The 17,500-nt window shown below is 29.4% G+C and overlaps 1 protein-coding gene across 1 annotated transcript in view; it reads right to left on the bottom strand.

Annotated features, from left to right (window-relative positions):
- The window catches only part of LOC137634718 (uncharacterized), a 45,445-nt gene that overhangs the window by 11,523 nt on the left and 16,422 nt on the right, over positions 1 to 17,500 (bottom strand). The window lies entirely within an intron of this gene.

Raw genomic sequence — 17,500 nt, 5'->3', positions numbered from 1 at the left:
CTTTTAAAATTTGAATGGTGTGGGAGACGGAGTTCTAGGTGTTTAAATGATTCACACCAAAAGACATTTTAATTAGATTTAATTGTCAATGGCTAAAAAGGGATTCTTTAATAGTCGTTAAAACAAAATTTACATGAGGTGGTCAAGGTTAAGGTCACAGGACACAGGAGAGGTTATATTTTCATTATATACTCATCGCATATTTGTCTAGGTGGTAACTATACTCAATTTTTTTTTTTTTTAATGAAGCACATTTGCACTGACTCGCGGAGGTGCCCTTTTAGCTCGGAAAAGTTCCCCGCTCCCTGATTGGTTAGAATGATCTTGTCCAACCAATCAGCGATCAGGAAACTTTTCAGAGCTAAAAGGGCATCCCTGCGAGTCGGTGCAAATCTGCCTCACTAAAAAGAATTGACTATAGTACAATCAATCCCTGCTTAAATATATTACTGGAGGTATTGCCTCTTTTGGTATCATTAATGTAGTTGTTGTTGTTGTTGTTGTTGTTGTTGTTGTTGTTGTTGTTGTTGTAGTTGATAGTAATAATTAGTTAAACTTCCACCTTTAAGCTACCTCTTGTTATATATTTACTGCTGAAATAAGTAAACATTGTATTGCATGGGGTTCTGAGTTTTTTTTTTTTTACTCTAGAAACTTTGAAATATTTGATATCCGGTTCTTTCTTCACTATTTAAAAATTGAGAATTGTAGGTGACAGGACTAATATATATATATATATATATATATATATATATATATATATATATATATATATATATATATATATATATATATATGTACATATATAATATGTATATAAAATAAACAAATATATATAAAAAAATTATAAATATATATAGATATACATGTATATATAAGATAAATAAGTATGTATATATATATATATATATATATATATATATATATATATATATATATATATATATAGAATATATATATATAGAATATATATATATATATATATATATAAATATATATATATATATATATATATATATATATATATATATATATATAGAATATATATATATATATATATATATATATATATATATATATATATGTAGAATATATATATTTATATATATATATATATATATATATAGAATATGTATATATATATATATATATATATATATATATATATATATATATATATATATGTAGAATATATATATATATATATATATATATATATATATATATATATATATATATATATATATAGAATATATATATATATGTGTATATATAAATATATAGAATATATATATATACATAGAATATATATATATATATATATATATATATATATATACAGAATATATATATATATATATATATATATATATATATATATAGAATATGTATATATATATATATATATATATATATATATATATATATATATATATATATATATATATATATATATATATATAGAATATGTATATATATATGTAGAATATAAATATATATATATATATATATATATATATATATGTAGAATATATATATATATATATATAGAATATATATATATATATGTATATATATATATATATAGAATATATATATATACATAGAATATATATATACATAGAATATATATATATATATATAAATATATATATATATATAGAATATATATATAAATATATATATATATATATATATAGAATATATATATATATATATATATATATATATATATATATATATAGAATATATATATATATAGAATATATATATATATATATATATATATATATATATATATATATATAGAATATATATATATATATATATATATATATATATATATATATAGAATATATATATATATATATATATATATATATATATATATATATATATATATATAGAATATATATATATATATATATATATATATATATATATATATATATATATATATAGAATATATATATATATATATATATATATATATATATATATACTATAGTATATATATATACATACATATATATATATATATATATAATATATATATATATAATATATATATATATATATAGAATATATATATATATATATATATATATATATATATATATATACTATAGTATATATATACATATATATATATATATATATAATATATATATATATATATATATATATATATATATATATGTACATATATACAGTATATATATAATATATATATGTACATATATACAATATATATATAATATATATATATATATAATATATATATATATATATATATATATATATATATATATATATATATATATATAGTATATATATACATATATATAATATATATATATGTACATATATACAGTATATATATAATATATATATGTACATATATACAATATATATATATAATATATATATATAATATATATATATAATATATATATATATAATATATATATATATATATATATATATATATATATATAATATATATATATATATATATATATATGTAATGATTAGAATAGTAATATTACATGTTTAAAACAAATGACGTAATATGTCATGTTGGTTGGAAGAGCTGGCCGTGAGATTTGCTATGGTCAACTCAAATTGTGTACAGGATGTAAGATGCTAAGTTGTCATTCTTTCTTAGTGTCAACACATTAACTCTTCGTGTGAAAGTTTGTGACGTCACCGGATGCAGGTGTCTTCCGATTCCGTCACTTATCCAAATTAAAGCAAGTGTACGATTTTTGGGATATCAGTAATTTGTTCAGTTCTTATCTAAACTTCACCAGAATTGGTCATGTGGACCAACACAGCTTCCTCCAGTGATGGAGATGTTTAACTCAGTTGTTTATATACAATAAAACTTAAAAACCACCAAGATGTGTTCAATAAACCATCTAAATACATCTGAAAACAACTCATACTCAAATGTGTGCTTAAGACAGTAGCACACCAATAAATGGTGGCAGCGCTTAAACTCAAAGACAGCGGTTAAACTCTAAGAATTAGAGAAATATCTTCAAGACTTCAAAATAAATAGCTGTAAAACCAGAGATATATCTTCAAGACTTCAACATAAAAGCTGTAATACCTGATAAAGATCTTCAAGAACTCAGAACTATCTACAAACATCTACAATTTTGACTAAGTCCAACGAAAATGCTAACACCAACATATGTTAGTATACAAATAGAATCTTCAATCAACATCCTAGGAAACCCAAGGACTGGCATTCAACTATTGCAAAACATATCCAGGAAGACCTACATTCTACAAGAAACTAGAACGAGACATCGCTAACAAAACATCAAGAGAGAGAGAGAGAGAGAGACGACTCGACTTCATATATAAGCTAAGTACAAAGATTTTGTATTCATTTCAGTTTGTGCAGTGAAGTGTAGTTATCACAAGTCGTTAGTCAATTATTACTGGGGTGAGTGAATTCCTAAACTTTGTTATAAGAAACTCCGAATTCTCATTTAGAATTTTTCTTTCTTTGTGCTAATTCCTTTTTCTTTCATAAACTCTTGGGGGGAAATGTATTGGGATTAGTAACATTGTTGGGGGAATTTTATTATACATATGCGTTTACGCAGTGGGCGTCTGTACTCATATAGATATTTTGATAGGATTGAAAGGGGTCAAAGAGATAGAAAAAAAAAAGAATACAGCAGTCATGGCTCCTCCTGTCAGCCCTACCCCTGGACCTAGTGGTGTAGGCCAGGCTAATCCTCCTCCAATTGTGACGCTTGTAAATGCCAGGTCAGCAATCCTTCCTTTTCAAGGCCGTGTCAACGGGTTCTTGCCACAAAATGTGGAGTCATGGATTTCATCCGTTGATGCCCATTTAAATGCCAAACAAATCGTAGATCCTTTTGTACAATTACAAGAAGCTAAAAGTTTTATAGATTTTTCTAAGGGGGATGCGAGTGCGTATTTAAGAGGTGTTTCATTTCAGGAAGCAGTTACTTGGGATGATTTCAAAGTTAGGTTACGCGCGATCTATGGGGGTGAAGAGGCTTTGGATGTAGTGTTAACGTTACGAAATACACTTAATCAAGCCACTATGAATCGGCTTAATGTTGTTGAGAGAGCAGCTCTCATAGCTGATAGGCTTAACGAATATCAGGACATTTTAGGTAATTCCACTTGGGTTACTAACGATAATATCTCCGTGAAAGATTTTTTACGATTAATGTATTTAACTTGCATGACACTTATGTTGCCTGAAGCTTTAGTGCGGTGCTTTGATAAGAAGTTAATGCCTGCAAGTACGGAATTGGATGTCTATAAACAGATAAAGAAGCACATGTCCAAGTGTCCAGATCTCGATCCCGTGTTAACTCAAGTTTTTGCTAAGAATGAAACAAAACCACAAACAGTGAACGTAATTAATAATCCAGTAGCGGGAGTGACGTGTTACAACTGCAAACGTCAAGGTCACATAAGCGCAGACTGTAGAACGAAATTTTGTTCAGTTCACAACACAGGATCACATTCTTATAGTCAATGTTACGCGCGTAAGACACAACAATATCCTAGAAATACACAGTCAATTCCACAGTCAGTTCCATATGGAAATAAAAAGAAAAATCCTCATTTTAACAATAAGAAGAAACAACAAAATGTCAATGCAGTTCAGAGTCCGAAACAAACAAACACTTCTTCAAATATCGCTGAGCCTGGGCCGTCAAACCAGACCTCGCAAAGTCAGCCTAATTTTCAGAATGTGCAGAGCAAAGCAAATACCACATAGTTAACTCTAGAGGGGAAGAGAGTGATGTTGGGTCAAGGTCATTTATGTCAACATCAATAGTATTGAATAATCAATTTAATGTTTTATCAGATAATTGTGAGACAATAGATTTTCCTATGAAACACACGGCCGAATTAAGTAAAACAGTGCATGCTCCCGTAGATTTGCAACGAATTCATACAATAATAAGCCAAAATGAGTTACGGCCAACCTTATATGCTGTAAATTTAGAACACAAATCCTTTACGTTATTTTTTGACTCTGGTAGTCCACGTAATATTATGGATTTGAAGACGCATCATTTGTTGTTTTCGAACTTTCCGATTGAAAAATCAGGAATCAGACTTTCAGGTATAGGAAATAATGAATTAAACGTCATAGGCATAACTCATATTCAGTTCAGAGTCGGTAATCGCACGTTTGCCGATACATTTGTTGTTGTGAAAAACATTAATATGTATCCAGCTGTAATTATAGGATACCCATCTATGGGAAATCAAAACATTATCTTAGCTCCTGCAAAGCACGGCGTGTATATCAAAGGGAAATTCTATAAGTCTTCTAATACTTTAAAGTCAGTTTTGGATAAAAAGGAGACGACAAATGTAACCGTAACGTACGTTGAAGAACCAATAACTTGTCTCACTAATAAAGAAATAATACACGCGACCCAGCAGAATTCTCGTTCACCCGTAATATCATCTTGCACGCAATATATCGAACCAAACATACCTTCGAATTTAATAGTGCAAATAAAGAAAACACTACCGGGATCTGAAATATTAATCCTTTCCGATACTTTGAAAACCAACGGATTGTCTGTCACACAAGCTATTTATACAGTAGGCTCACATCAGCAATGTAATATCGAAGTCTGTAATCATTTAAATAACACTTTAGTAATTCACAAAAATCAACATATCTTGGATGTAGAAGTTTATAAACATCGTATTCTTACCGTTGCTGAAATCAATCACTCTCAATCAGTTGCGGATGAATCCCTTTTACGATCTATTAAAAATAAAATCAGTAAGGACATTCAAGACGAAGAAATTCAGCAGAAAATTTTTGAACTTTTAAATAAATATACAGATGTCTTTTCCACTACGGATGGATCCTTAGGGAAAACAGATGTGATCGAGCATCAAATAAGGTTAAAAGACAAACAGAAAATTATATATGTACCCTCGTACAGACTCCCTATGAAATTCCAGAATGAAATAAATGATGAAGTAGGTAAAATGTTAGAGGAAGGAGTCATTAGAAAATCAAATAGCCCTTATAATTTTCCTTTAATAGTTGTACCGAAAAAAGATCGAACATGGCGTATCTGCGTCGACTTTCGTCGTCTAAACGAGGAAACGATCCCTGATCGATTCCCAGTGCCATGTACTGACGATATTTTGTCTTTGTTAGGTCAGAATAAATATTTTACCAGTTTGGACTTACTTAAAGGCTTTCACCAGATATCATTAGAAGAAGATAGTATCCCATACACAGCCTTCAGCACAGCCAGGGGACATTATGAATTTTTACGGATGCCTTTTGGTTTACGTTGTGCTCCTATAACATTTACAAGAATGATTAACATAGTGTTTGGAGACTTGTTAGGGGATATATTGCATGCCTATATGGATGATCTTGTAATCTTTTCCAACACCTTAGAGGAACATCTACGTAAGTTAGAACTAGTACTACAGAGATTAAGACAACATAACTTAAGGGTAAAGATTAGTAAGTGTGAATTTTTCAAAACAGAATTGATATATTTGGGTTTCATGGTGTCAAGCCAAGGTCTTAAAGTAGTCCATGATAAGGTGTCGGCTATACGTAATTTTCCCATACCTACTAATGTCAAGGGAATACAGCAATTTCTGGGTTGTAGTGGATATTACAGGCGTTTTATACGCAACTATTCAATAATAGCCGCTCCTTTAACTGATCTTACGAAGAAGGGCGTAGATTTCATATGGTCTGAGCAACATCAACAGGCGTTTAATACTTTGAAAGATGAACTGTGTAGTTCTCCTATCTTAAAATTTCCTGACTTCGGTAAGGAATTCTTCATTGCAACAGACGCCTCAGACTTAGGAGTGGGAGGGGTATTGCTTCAGCAATATGATAAACAGTTTTTCCCGATAGCTTTCTATTCTCGAAAATTGAGAACTTCCGAAAGTAAGTATGCAGTAATAGACAAGGAAGGACTAGCTATTGTTAATTCGCTAGTGCATTTTAAGTTCATAATTTACGGTTATCCCGTTAAGGTTCTTACTGACCATAAACCACTAACAGAGTTCTTTAAAGGCTTCAATCACAGCCCTAAACGAACTCGGTGGCATTTAATCATTCAAGATTTTGGCGCAAGAATCGGGTATTTACCTGGGAAAGCAAATATCATTGCGGATGCATTATCACGCAACCCCGTGTCATCTTGTACGGAGTCTTTAGCTGAATTAATAGATATATCAACATCCATGCCTATTGTAAAAACAATATCTGAACAAGAAGATTTAGGCTGGAGTGCTGAATTGTTACAGACTGAGCAAAGAAAAGATCAGAAAATAGAAACAATTATAAATGCTTTGAAAGGCAATCATAAAGAAAAAGAATATATAAAGTATAAGCAGCAGAATTATGTAATCAAAGATAATATTCTGTGTAGGACTGTGACAAGGAAAACCCGCAATACACCACATGTAACTAACGACCAGGTAGTAGTACCAAACTCACTTGTTTCCACTGTCCTGAATTGGTTGCATTCAAATCCATTACATGGACACCCTGGGTTCTCATTAATGTCACAGAAAGCCAAATCATTGTTTTATTGGCATACAATGCTTACAGATATAAAAAGACACATAGCTAATTGTCGCACATGTCAGGAAAACAAAGGGCATACGAAAACACCTGTTAGCTTAGGAGCTTATCCTGTTCCCAATCAACCCTTTGAAAGAATACATTTAGATTTGTTAACAGGATTTTACGAGTCAGACAGAGGGAATAAGCACCTCTTAGTAATTATAGATGCTTTAACTCGATATACAGAACTAATAGCGCTTAAAACTAAAACTGCGATTGAATGCGCTAGGAAGTTTTACGAGTGTTACATTTGTAAACATGGAATTCCACACATGATAATCTCAGACTCGGGTGGTGAATTTAATAATCACTTTCTTATCTCATTGTGTGAATTCCTCAACATAAAGAAGGTTAATACCATGATATATCACCCAGAGTCGAATGGGCTAGTGGAAAGAGCAAATAGGAAGATATTAAATATATTAAGGGTAACACTAGGGGGATCAGACCCCAACTGGGATATTGCAATACCGGCGGCACTGAGTACTCTGAATCATTCATATCATATATCAATTAAAATGTCACCGCATGAAGCATTGTATGGTACCCCAGTTAGAACACCTTTCCATGTATTAACGCCTACAACTAATCTATCAAATCCTTTAAAGGAATGTATAAATGCAAGTATAAGTCGATATGATATCCTTCGAAAGAATTTAGAAGAATCACAAATCATAATGAAAAGGAATCATGATAAAATAGCGAAACCAACTAAAACATATACCGTGGGTGATAACATCTATATTCAAATCAATGTCAGAAAAGGGCTCAACTATAAACTAACACCTAAGTTTGAAGGCCCATTTAACATTTTGGAAATATTAACGGCCAATAGGTTTAGAATTCAAAACGTAGCCCAACCCACGGATGAGAGAATAGTACCATTGTCTCACATAAGAAATTAAAAAGAAGTGAGGAAAAATTTTTAATTTTTGTAACTAAAAAGTTTTCTTTTTAATACAGGAGTAATTACATATATTTTTTCTCGTTACAGATTTCCAAGATGAATTTTTTGTTGTTGGGAGTGATATTGTTCGCTCAGACATTTTTTTCGTATGGGATGAGTTCTAAGACTAAGAATATGTATTTTAAATATGGCAATATAGTTGAAAGACAAGAAGACATTTTTATTACATCAACCAACGTAATTGTCGAAGTGCATATGCAAGCAATTTTTCTTCAAGAGAATGATGTCACTAGCTTAAGAACCGCCATTTCAAGGTTTTCTGCATCATTGGATGAGTTGCATAGGAGACATTTTCATTTGACTACTAAGAGTTTGCTTGGATCAACATTTAAAGTTGCAGAGATGCTATCTGATGACTTAAAAAATAAGACAGGATCTTTGGCTTATGACCTTTTGATGTGGACTGTAGGACACGAACAAAAAGAAAGACGGAATCCGTTCATTTATGCTGCATTAAGCATCTTTGGGTCTGTTGCAAGTTTAGGTTTAGGACTTTCCAATCGTCTTAAAATTAGTAATCAAAATAAGAAAATTGAGTTCTTGACTCATAAAGATGAATTGATTATGTCAGAACTAAGGGATCAGTTAGCTTCAATCAATAAAGTTATGGATTTGTTAAATGAACATTCAGATAATATCGTTCAAATTATGGAAGTACAGGATTTGTTAGCAACATTAACGTATTATGATTCAAAGATAGATCACATACATAACAGAATTGCACATTTCATTGAGAAATCCAAGGATTATGTAGAAGCTATCACGTTAGCAACTAAAGGTGTATTGTCGCCCCATTTGTTGCCTATACGTTACTTAAAATTAGTTCTGGAGAACACTAGGGATAAACTAGGCTATGTTCCTTTGTTAGACGAACATAGGTTAGAATTTTATTACAGCCTAATTACAGTAAACGTAGATAATAACAAGGTTAGGATTACAATTCCCTTTGATTCTTCTGATGCCTGGCAATCTTACAGGATATCACCATTTCCGACTTTCATGACGAATCACTCAAATCCAGTAATATCCAGTTTGACAGGACACGTATTGATTTCCCCAGACAAGGAAACATATACGGTCATTAAAGACTTAAATCAATTAACTCACTGTTCAGACGCAATGGATAGAAAAATATGTACAGCTGACTCATTTGAATTCCGTAAAAACTTGATGGATTCATGCGAGTTAGGTATAGTGCTAGACGGTGCTCTCTCCCATACAAGTGAAAATTGTCTGGATAAGCTTTATCCCTTTGACAATAAAGAATTCAATTGCAGACTAAATAATGGCTCGTGGATACGATACGACAAGGACGGCTTCAATATATCATGCCCTGACGGATCCACATCCTACAACCACATCTTCGTCGCAGCAGATGGCTGTATCGGGACTTCCCCGAATTCCATGGTGACTGGCCTACGGACAATCATCAGAGAACGTGCTTACTTCGCGAACTTCACGTGGACCTCTACAACGCCCGCACTTCCTCTCCCCTATAAAGGAAGTGTGGCGAAACACTTAATGAAACTTACCGAAAAGGACCACCTGTCGCCGACTTACACAGAGATTCTTCAACCTATATTACTAGCAGGTTTATTTGGAACGGCGTTAATTTTTATCGCCGTGAACATCCTTGTTTGGCGTAGGTTACGGCACAGCAAGCAGCTACAAAGGAACGAGTTGAATAGCCCTGACAATACCCCTTACCTGATACAATTCAAAGCTGTATGAGTGGCCACCTCATTCGCTAAGGGAGTAATTTGTCAGGATGATGTTTGTATGAAAAGCTGACTAGTACGCTAGTAATATGTAATTAAAGAAATTCTCTACATTTGCATTGTTAAAAAATACATTTAAAATAACATTTAAAAAAAATAAATAAAATAAAAAAGGATATAAATCATTTTTTCTCTCGGCATCTAATAAAAATATATCAGCCGGAATGTTAAAAAAGAAAAGAGAAAAAAAAAAAAAGAAAAAAATATAAGATATATAACAGAATCTATGGGCATCTAATAAAATGTATCAGCCCTATATATAAATATATATATATATATATGTACGAAACCGTGGTACGTGTACGTACCAGGAATTCGTATTTGTGCACTGAATATTGAGTATCTTGTTTCTGACAAAGGTAACAATTATTCTTTATCAAGTTACCGAATCATTTGTAAGTCAGAATTTGTTTTGTTTTTTGGTACCATGTAATCATTTGCTAGCAATGTACCATATATGTGATCTTGGTTTTATCATGCATTTTTCTTTTTGCTTTGGTAATATCTTTTTTGTATGCATTATTGTTGTTAGTTTTGATGTGCCTATTTGGACATTCGTCCTCAGTTGGATATAGCTAGTTTGGACAATGAATGATACGTATGTCCAGTCACACCTAATAACCATGTTTCGGCTTGTTGTTAAATTTTTGTAAAAAAAAAATTGAGATAGCTGGCCGAGCATATGTAATGATTAGAATAGTAATATTACATGTTTAAAACAAATGACGTAATATGTCATGTTGGTTGGAAGAGCTGGCCGTGAGATTTGCTATGGTCAACTCAAATTGTGTACAGGATGTAAGATGCTAAGTTGTCATTCTTTCTTAGTGTCAACACATTAACTCTTCGTGTGAAAGTTTGTGACGTCACCGGATGCAGGTGTCTTCCGATTCCGTCACTTATCCAAATTAAAGCAAGTGTACGATTTTTGGGATATCAGTAATTTGTTCAGTTCTTATCTAAACTTCACCAGAATTGGTCATGTGGACCAACACAGCTTCCTCCAGTGATGGAGATGTTTAACTCAGTTGTTTATATACAATAAAACTTAAAAACCACCAAGATGTGTTCAATAAACCATCTAAATACATCTGAAAACAACTCATACTCAAATGTGTGCTTAAGACAGTAGCACACCAATATATATATATATATATATATATATATATATAATATATATATATATATATATATATATATATATATATATATACATATATATATATATATATATATATATATATATATATATATATAATAAATATGTATGTATATAAAATAAACAAATATATATAAAAGAATAATAAACCTATATAGATATACATGTATATATATAAAATAAATAGGTATATATATATATATATATATATATATATAGAATATATATATAGAATATATATATATATATATATATATATATATATATATATATAGAGAGAGAGAGAGAGAGGAGAGAGAGAGAGAGAGAGAGAGAGAGAGAGAGAGAGAGAGAGAGAGAGAGAGAGAGAATATATATATATATATATGTATATATATAGAACATATATATATATATATATATATATATATATATATATAGAATATATATATATATATATATATATATATATATATATATATCTATATATATATATATATATATATAGTATATATACATATATATATATATATATATATATATATATATATATATATATATATAGAATATATATATATATATAGAATATATATATATATATATATATATATATATATATATATATATATAGTATATATACATATATATATATATATATATATATATATATATATATATATATATATATATATATATATAGAATATATATATATATAGAATATATATATATATATATATATATATATATATAGAATATATATATATATATATATATATATATATATACATATATATATGGTATATATATACATATATATATATATAGTATATATATATATAGTATATATATATATATAGTATATATATATATATATATATATATATATATATATATATATAAGTATATATATATTATATATATATATATATATATATATATATATATAATATATATATATATATATATATATATATATATATATATATATATATATATATTAATTAAATGAAGGTAAATAGTTATCACTTCCTTTGTCATCAACTTCAAAAACGATATAATTAAAGAAATGCTCGCTTTGAAAGAAAAAATAAATCAAAGGAACCCTTAATATGAAATTGTTACAAAACAGTATCACAATCAAATTATGATAATTCGATCACTATGTCAGACATCCTGGAGCAAAATTTCTTGCTAATGCCAAAGTACGAATGATTAGACCAATAATAATCTCATTTACATGACAATGGAATGCTCTTTGAACATAGCGTTTGACACATTGGCTATTTTCCGCTTTGAATTGAATAGATGACTTCAGTCGCTTACACATTAATTTCGATATGCTTATATTTTTCGTACATTCATAAACTAATATCTACTAATATGAGGAATTATAAGTTGACGTTTAAATTATTAGGCTAAAACAGTTGGATATGAGATCTATAAATCAGTGTTTGTATAAATTTGTAGTTACATTGATCCATATTGTATTCTACTTGCCGCACAATTATCGTCGACCGTATATACAGTATACATACACGCGCACACAAGCACAAACGCACACACACGTACATACATACATACATACATACATATATATAAATTTATATATATTTATATATATATACACACATACACACGCACACACACGATATGTATATATATATATATATATATATATATATATATATATATATATAATATATATATATATATATATATACTGTATATATATGTGTGTGTGTGTATACGCATGTTTGTGTATGTATATATATATATATATATATATATATATATATATATATATATATATATATATATGTGTGTGTGTGTGTGTGTGTGTTTGTGAGTGTTTGTGTGGATGTATGTATCTATGATAGGAAATATGAAAAAAGTTGTAATAGAAAAGGAACTAATTATTTGTTAATCAGGTTTCTAGTGATTCACAGATTAATCTTCAACCACCCCCTCCCCCCCCCCCAGAAAAAAAAACCTGGCCTCGTTATCAGCAGTAAAGATGGTCCTCAAATTAACATGAAACTGGTAATATAACCAGCTGTGACCTTAAGAACCCCCTTCAAAAAACCGTCGGTCCTCCAGCAGAATCAGTTGGTTAAATATTGCTTTCTTATGAAACAAAACCCCAAAGGCTATATTTGCATGCGCGCAACTCAGGAAAAAATTTAGTCGAACTTTTCCAGAATCCTGGCTTGAATTCGTCTGCATTAACGCTAAGCCATCTCGATCTTTTCGTCGCCGGGGAAAAAAAATTGTCTGCTTCTCGGATATATTTACCACTCCCCACTACCTACAATCCCTTTGGAATTTTGACAGGTCTTTCCTTTGAATGATGGATTTTTAGAGAGAGAGAGAGAGAGAGAGAGAGAGAGAGAGAGAGAGAGAGAGAGAGAGAGACCACTAACGTTGAAATTTTTCTATTAAGCGAGGGGACTCCTTTTTGGTATTATTATTATTATTATTATTATTATTATTATTATTATTATTATTATTATTATTGGGTAAGGTACAACCTTACTTGGGAAAAACTGATTAAAACAACTGAGAGAGAGAGAGGAGAGAGAGAGAGAGAGAGAGAGGAGGAGAGAGAGAGAGAGAGAGAGAGAGAGAGACCTGTAAACCACTTAGTTCTTATATGCTTTCTCATTTCTTCATAATTATCATCATCATCATCATAGAGAGAGAGAGAGAGAGAGAGAGAGAGAGAGAGAGAGAGAGAGAGAGAGAGAGAGAGAGAGAGACCTGTAAACTATTGAGTTCTCATTAGCTTTCTCATTTCTTCATCATCATCATCATCATCATCATCGAGAGAGAGAGAGAGAGAGAGAGAGAGAGAGAGAGAGAGAGAGAGAGAGAGAGAGAGAGAGAGAGAGAGAGAGAGAGAGAGAGACCTGTAAAACATTGAGTTCTAATATGCATTCTTATTTCATCATAATCATCGTCATCATCATCATCATCATTGAGAGAGAGAGAGAGAGAGAGAGAGAGAGAGAGAGAGAGAGAGAGAGAGAGAGAGAGAGAGACCTTCACATTTAACGCTTCAGTTATTTTAATCCAGAACCTGGAGGTTGCAGGCATTAATTTCTTTGTAATTTGCATGTTATTTGTTTCTCAAATGACACCTGTTTAGTGGGGCTTCATATGAAATGATGTTTTCTAATAAATATAGTATTTTGTATGATATTTTTAATGTTTCGTTTGACTGTAGTAAAGTAATGTAATTTACTATTATTTTGACAACTCTATCAGCGAATCTTTAAATATAATTTCATAAATTCTGTATAAGGAAATATGTTAGTAAATCTCTTAACGTTTCATTAGACTGTAGAAAGTTAATGTAATCTAAAATTGTTTTGACAACTTTATCAGTGAATTTTAAGAAAATTGTTTCCCAATTTTATATAAAGAATTTCAATTAATCTAGTTTTTTTATAAAAAATTTCAACGTTTCATTTGACTGTAGTAAAGTAATGTAATCTAAATATTTTGACAAATCTTTCAGTGACCTTTAAAAAATAGTTTCAAAGTTTTATATATGGAATTTTGTTAATAAATCTCTCTCATTTTTACACAATATCTTCACGTCTCATTTGACTACAAAAACATAATGCAATCTATTATTGTTTTTAAAAACTCTATCAGCAAAGCTTAAAAGACAGTTTCATAATTTCATCTCTTGTATTGTATTGTTAAATCTTGTATTTTTATACAATATTTTAACGTTTAATTTGACTTTATAAAAAGATAATGCAATCTAAAATTGTTTTGACAATTTTATCACCGAGGCTTCAAAAATGGCTACATAATTTTATCTATATACACATTGCATTTAGCAATGAAAGTGAATTATATGCAGTAAGCCTGTTTCATTTTCAATTGACATCTGTACATTACCCCTGACGCCGTGAAATGAATTGCTCTCTCTCTCTCTCTCTCTCTCTCTCTCTCTCTCTCTCTCTCTCTCTCTCTCTCTCTCTCTCTCTCTCTCTCCCTCACATATCAATTAGCTTGGTAAAGAAAAAGAATATTTTATCAGCAATGAAAACAGCCAGAATTTAAATGAAATATGAAATACTCAAACCCACTCATATTAGGTTACAAAGCCTTGGAGTGTACATTGAACTATCGACTCTTGGTGGAATTGGGCGATTTCTATCAAAGGGAACCTAGCAAAAGAATGAGAAGGGAAAACGTTGAACTCTATATTCTTGTATTAGAGGTTTCTTATGAAAGGGACAGACCGATGTTTAAGCAACTTGCTTAATCAATATTTTTTTTTTTTTTTTTTTTTTTTTTTTTTTTTTTTTTTTTTTTTTTTTTTTTGAGATCATCATTTCAACATATATCTTCCCATTTAGTCATCATATTTCAAACAGCATTGGTAATTTTATTATACCAGAAGGGTTCCCATGTTCAAGTAAATGGTATATGTCTTTGCCTTTTTAGATGTAGAGAGAGAGAGAGAGAGAGAGAGAGAGAGAGGAGAGAGAGAGAGAGAGAGAGAGAGAGAGAGAGAGAGAATCTTTTAAGGTCATTTGTATCTTATTAAGAATTTTGAGTTATGTGTAAAGGTAGTAAAATCGCATTCAAATTCTCGATCGAAATTTTTTTTTAACTTTCCCGATGGGGCTAATAGTTCCTGCAGTAATTTTTTTTTTTTTTTTTAACTGTACGGTATTTCATAACCCCTTCTTATATACACTGTGATTTGACACATTCATTGGTTGGTTTTTTTACGCTAATGCACATAGAAGCAAATATAGCAATTTGCACATGATGGTTCATCGGAAAGAAATTCCACGAAATATAAGATTGAAGGATTATATTTATATATGTATATATGTGTGTATATGTATATGTTTATATAATTATATAACTATATATAAATGAGGTCCTTTGCGTCAAGAATTGTAGAAGAGGATATATATATATATATATATATATATATATATATATATATATATATATATATATATATATATATATATATAGATATATATATAGATATATATATATATATATATATATATATATATATATATATATATATATATATATATATATATATATATTCCTAAAAATATAAAATTGTCATTAACTACTTTTCAGTATATTCATTCATTTATTTTATGCTGTATTTTCGAATATATTTATAATCAAAATAAAATAGTCTTGTAATGCAGCAAAGAATCAGAGCATTAACCAAAACCAAATTAATATTAAAGTAAAATAAAGTAAGGAAACACATTTCAGGTCCCCCAACACCAAAAATAAGAGATTAAATAGTTCTCTTTTCATATATAAGAGGAGAGGTCCAATGGGATTTTTAACGAGTTTAGGTAATTTGATTTATGGAAAAACTTGAGCAGTTAACTATTGTTATTCTGGAACTCTGTATGAAAGATGATACAAAGAGATGCTGTGCTTTAGGAGTAAAGATTGGATGGAGTTTTATAACATAAGGAATAGAAAGGAAGTAATAGAAGAAAGCCGCTTTTATCGACCTAAGGAGGGATCTAAGTAACTTTGAAAGAAAAGATTTAAGTATTGTTTGGCATGGTTTTATTAAAAGGGTTAATTACTATTAACATGAGATACTCTGAAGAGTTTTTTTTTTTTTAGTTAAAAAAATCCGATTGTTCGTGACCATGTTGTTTTTTTTTTTTTTTTTTTTTTTTCAGGCGACTCACCAATGTGTTGTGTAAGACATAGGATATTTATTATATTAAATTGTATTCTTTTTCATGTACTGAGTAATATTTGAAAGAAATATTTTACTAGTGATTGGTATGGTCTTATTGAAGGGGTTACCAACTATTGTCATGAGATATTTTCTATTTTTGGTTGTTGTGTAGGACACAGGACATTTGTTATATTAAATTGTTTCATTGTCCATGCATCAAGGCATAACATGGCTTCCGTGCTAAAACTGCTGATCATATGTATATATATAGTCAGTCTC

Source organism: Palaemon carinicauda, chromosome 45, assembly GCF_036898095.1.
Source record: "Palaemon carinicauda isolate YSFRI2023 chromosome 45, ASM3689809v2, whole genome shotgun sequence".
Taxonomy (NCBI): domain Eukaryota; kingdom Metazoa; phylum Arthropoda; class Malacostraca; order Decapoda; family Palaemonidae; genus Palaemon; species Palaemon carinicauda.
This window is presented reverse-complemented; position numbering and strand designations above follow the sequence as displayed.